This window comes from Schistocerca cancellata, chromosome 1 (assembly GCF_023864275.1).
Source record: "Schistocerca cancellata isolate TAMUIC-IGC-003103 chromosome 1, iqSchCanc2.1, whole genome shotgun sequence".
In the NCBI taxonomy this organism is placed as follows: domain Eukaryota; kingdom Metazoa; phylum Arthropoda; class Insecta; order Orthoptera; family Acrididae; genus Schistocerca; species Schistocerca cancellata.
This window is the reverse complement of record NC_064626.1, coordinates 612,783,028-612,788,566: the sequence shown is the minus strand read 5'-3', so window position 1 is coordinate 612,788,566 and position 5,539 is coordinate 612,783,028.

Genomic DNA, 5,539 nt, shown 5'->3' with positions numbered 1-5,539 from the left:
GTCACTTGCATGAAGAGTTGCCTCATTTCTGAACACCACATGATCACTGCAACACTTCACTTGCAAAGTCTTACATCAAAGTCATCTGGCTGTAAAACATGTACTGTGTAAACATTTTCTGTAAACCTTCCACACTGTCATCTTTGGCACCATGTGTACAAGGCTTGCTTTCCAAGCAAACATCTTACGACTATGAAGGTAAGATGGTTTGCAAGGTCAGCAACATCTCCAAGATATTTGTGGTCATCCAAAATTTTTTCGTTTTACGTACACATCCAGTCACTTTGAATTGACTATAACATCAGTGGAGGTTTTTGCCACATTGGGGTCACAAACTTTAAACTAAATGCACACTGAACTGAGATTACAGATTCACTCTTCGCAAACTGCAAAACACAAAATACTTTACACTCAGGAGTCGCCATTTTGCATATGAAGTGGAAAAACAACAAAACACACACACACACACTCTCTCTCTCTCTCTCTCTCTCTCTCTCTCTCTGTGTGTGTGTGTGTGTGTGTGTGTGTGTGTGTGTGTGTGTGTAGGGGGGGGTTGCACCGTTTTGAGTCAACTCTTTAATTGTGACTATGAACCAACACATTATTATGAAAAGGGTAGATTGCTAATTGCTGCTCACTGTAGAGATGATAAGGTGATATGCAGACAGCCATGATGAAGAGATATTACATATTAGCTTTTGGCCATTGCCTTCTTCAGAAAAGAAAAACACACACATTCACACAAGCAAGCACATCTCAGACACACGACTGCTACCTCTGGCCAGTGTGGCTGGAGGTAGCTAGTGGTCGCACGCGATTTGGCCAAAAGCTAATGTGTAACAGTCTTTCCATCATGCCTGTCTGCCACTCAGTGTGTCATGTTTACAGTGAGTAGCACTCTATCCTTTTCATAATATTGTTGACATTCCAGCTTGGACTTTCCATTGTATGATTTAACTAACACACTGCAATGCTTACAGTTGATATTATTAAAATTTATTATTGGGACAGTCTTTCATGAACGCCCTGTATTATGTCACATGTGACAGTTGTATTCTGTTTGAATAGGTGCACATTGTGGCCAATTTTTTAAATTATGGACAGCATATTTTTATCTCTCTCAGCCATGGTTTGTATCATTGTGTCATAGAAACACTTGAAAATTACAGTTAAAATCAGCCACTGACACACTGCAGTACAGTTTTCAGCAAGATGTGAACTTGGATTTGTAACGATCATACTATGAAAAGAACAATAGTTTCAGTACATTTGAAAGCATATGAGCCATGCCACATCCTTTAAGCCCCAGTTATATGAAAAAAAGAAACCTTTTTAAAAAAATTTGTGAAGAAGAAATTGGAAAGTAAACAATCAGTTGTTTCAAGAAGGTGGTTTCACTTTGGAACCACTGAGACACAGTTTTCAATCACCTATCATTTCATGCAATATATCTGAAAGCAGTTTTGTGTATTTCCTAGACACACTCCTGCAGCCTCGAAACTCCCATGAACCCATAATGCTTCAAACAAGTTATAATCCTATATAACAAGCAAATGGACCTAAAATTTAATACATTTATTTCAAAAGTACACATTACTTCAGTGGTTTCATTTTGATTCCACTCACAGAAGCAGTAGTCAAAACTCAAATTTACATTATAAGAACTTCAAATACACTTATTTCTCTATCAATGATCTCCTCAATATGAACACTACAGAGGGCGAGAGAGGCGGCCACAAACCCCTTGCTTGTGAAGACTGTTGCTTTAAATGACTGCTACAATGCTCTACATTAGTAGAAGTAATAGTGTTGGTGGTTTCTTGTGAAAGGCACTGTAACTTCAAAAATTATTTAAATAGTGGTTTGAGGCCAAAACCACTGGTATTCAAAGGTCATTTATTCTAGTTGTGGAAGGACAACAGGGCTTATGTTTTCTGTTCCTGAATGTTTTCTCCTATTATTGTGCAAACGTCCACCGCTTGTGGTCTCGTGGTAGCATTCTCGCTTCCCAAGCACGGGGACCCGGGTCTGATTCCCGGCAGGGTCAGGGATTTTCACCTGCCTCGAGATGACTGGGTGTTGTTGTGTCGTCTTCATTGTCATTATTTATCCCCATTATGTTCCCCTATGCTCTGTCAAGAGGTGTGGGACTTCATGTCCATTGTGCAAACACTATGAGGCAACACTGATCTTTCACTTACTTTATTTACGAGTAATATATGTTACATCGTTGCTGTTCCCTCCCATGACACAAAATTAAACTTTTAATGATAAGGCTATTCCAATACATAAAATACTAGTTTGTAAAGACAGAGCTCTCGAGTTCATGCTCTCACAGGAACTCACCAAGAGTGCACCTCAAATACAGATTCAAACTGTGATTACTGAAGCAATTGTAAATTATTTACCTCTGTGTTACTTTTTAGTAGGTGCTCAGGATGAGGCTGACAACACTAGTTCCATATGTCTCACTGATAACATGATGGGTTTACTTCTGCTATTTTCTGCAGCCATATGTGGTGACGTATTTGCTTCCTCCACTCCCCAATGCATCTCTCTACAAAAAAGCAAAAGGAAAGGATATTGGCCTTTGATATCCTGTGTGCAGATAGTCTGAAAGGTCATGTTGTAATCTGCTGACCAGAAGAATAGAAAAGTTGAAAACATATTTGACGCTGAGCAGTTTGGTTTCAGGATGAGGGAAGATACCAGAGATACAGTTCTAAGATAACTCAGGATACCTTTCTATCATTTGTGGATCTGGGGCAAGTGTTAAGAATATCATCGTAATATGTAGATAGGGACTGAAGTACAGAGCCAAATAATAATCTACACTTCCAAAAACTCAAGTGGGAGTGCAAGAAATACACGTTCGTGTTCAGAAGGGTATAAAATGAGTTTGCAACATAGCACCACTGTTGTTCAAGTTATATGTCAAAGAAGCAAGATACCAGTGTAGGAAAGATTAAGAAGACTTGTTGAAAGGAAAGGACAGCAAGTATAAAAAAGCAAAGGTGATGGGGAGAAACAGTAGTAGAAAGGAGGATAATGGTTTAAATGATGATTGATGTAGTAGTAACATGAAGACAACAACATGAGTAGAAGATCGAAAAATACTGAGGGCAAAATCAAACCAACTGAAAAACTAGCAGGAGGACTTAAAAATTGCTGCAAGATCTGATTGAAATACATTTTCAGTCTCTTGCGAAGAAAATTTTGTGCATTATCCACATTAATTTATCTGACTGATGGACATCATTGCCAGCCATTTCACATTAAGTTCTGGAAAAGGCCTCCTAAATAGACTTCTTCAGGCAATCACAGTCCTCAGCAATACATATCAGTGTTGCTCCTTTGTTTTCTAATGCAGTCTACTAGCCTTCCATTTTTCTCATCTCTTGGAATCCACATAAAAATGTTCTAGATTCACATCTTCATTTCATTTTCATCATAGTAACAATTATGTGTTCCACTATCATGTGTCCCATGAGCTCTTTGTTTACCTATCTCTCCTCGTAATTTCCAAGTTTCATTTCTCAGTGAGACACCTTCAGTTTTTGGATTGTTTTCTGATAAAAGTTTGTATCACAGCTGTTACATACACTGATGGTTAACTTCCTTTTCATATAAATCAGAAGTTAGTTCTGAAAACAATTTCACCAAAGTCACTTCAGGGCACTTGTCTAGTTATTTCTTTTGTGGTCCATCCAGTCAGTGTGTTCAACTGCTCTGAATACATAAACTTAATTGTTTTTCTGTGAAATTGTTCTTATCAGTGAGTGTATTATACATAAAAATAATTTGAGGACTAAAGTTGAGACCTTTCCAAACCATCTAGGCGCCGCGTGATTGATAGGTACATAACCAAGACTTGGAACGTTGCTTGTGTTCAGCTTCTTCAGAGGTGTAGAGTATGCTTAATGCCTGTAAGGCTACAATGTCCTGGCTGATGACACTGTTCTCTCGTTGCTCTTCTCTGATCTGGGGTGGAGTGGATGAGGGGACAAAGGAGATGGGAAGTGGGAGAGGGGGTAGGAGGATGACTGAGAGGGAGTGAAGTGGCAGGACAAGTGAAATTTTAGGGTCTTTGTGCATAAGTCAGTATGGGGTCAAGGGCCAGAAGGATTACAGAATGAAAGGATCTGCTGTAACGATATCTCCAATCTACATAATAAATAAAAAGCTGGTTTTGGGTGGAAGAATCCAAATGGTACAGGCTGTCAGACAGCCATTGAAATAGAGCATTTTCTGCTCTTGGCCACAGTTGGCTGTGTGCATACCCTTCTAATTATGCTCACTGATCTGGGGCGAAAAGCAGAAAATACTGCTGAGCACAATGTGCTTGATGATTTCAATATCTAGACACACACACACACACACACACACACACACACACAGCTTCTCTGAATAATAATGTAGATGGTAATTATCCTTGCATACTCCTGGACTCAATCTCCACTAGCTGCTGTCCCACACCCTCCTTTCCTTCCTAATTTCACTAATACTGCACTCACACCCTCTTTCTCTATTCTATCCCCCTCCCCCAGCCCTCCCTCAATCCACTTCTTCATGTCTTGTGTACAACTCCGCCTGTCTGCAACTGAAACGAGTTTACTGGTGTCACATTCCTACTCAGTGTACCTGTTATCTCACCCTCCCAGTTTCCACAACTCTCCCTCCAGCTTCCTGCCTCCCTTCTCCCCTTGACCATTCTAATTAACTCAGCCCTAGATGACCTACTATGCTGGCATAGCATAGACAGGCAGGACATAGTAGCCGTACAAATGTATGAGAACACTATAGCTCTGGAGGTGGATTCAACCAAAAGCTAGCAACATCCTATCTTACATGTCTGTCAACAGCTCAACTATTCAGCAAGTTGGTAATTTTACTCGTTAAATTATTTATATTCTACCAAAAACTTTCTGTTACGAAGATTGTAATTTATTTTAGGCTTAATATAATTCATTTTCAACCATGACAATATTATGAAAAGGGTCATTACTACTCACCTTATAGTGGAGATACTGAGTCACAGACAGGTACAACAAAAGACTGTCAAGAATGAAGCTCTGAACCAGAAAGGCCTTCATGAGAATTAGACAAGACACACAAATGCAACTTGCGTGTGTGTCTATGTTATAATTCCAATGAAGGCCTTTTTGACCGCAAGCTTACTTGCTGACAGTCTTTTTGTTGTGCCTATCAGCAACTCAGCATCTCCACTATATGTTGAGTTGCAAATATACTTTTTATAATATTGTCCCTTGATTTCCCATTTTTTTCCAACCCTGATTTATTTAATACTTGGATTTGTTGTAAAGGTTCGCCTGTCCTAGACTCTTAGGTGTACTTATACCTAATCTTGTGTGCGATGTAACAAATATTTGTGCTTAATAGCCAGGCATATATATTTTGTTTATCTAAAGTTTCAAGACAGGCACGATCTAGGTCACATGTTTTAAACATTGGATATTATTTTTAATATCAGGCATTGGTCATTATGTCGTGCTAATAGGTTCTTAAGTTTGTGATGTGA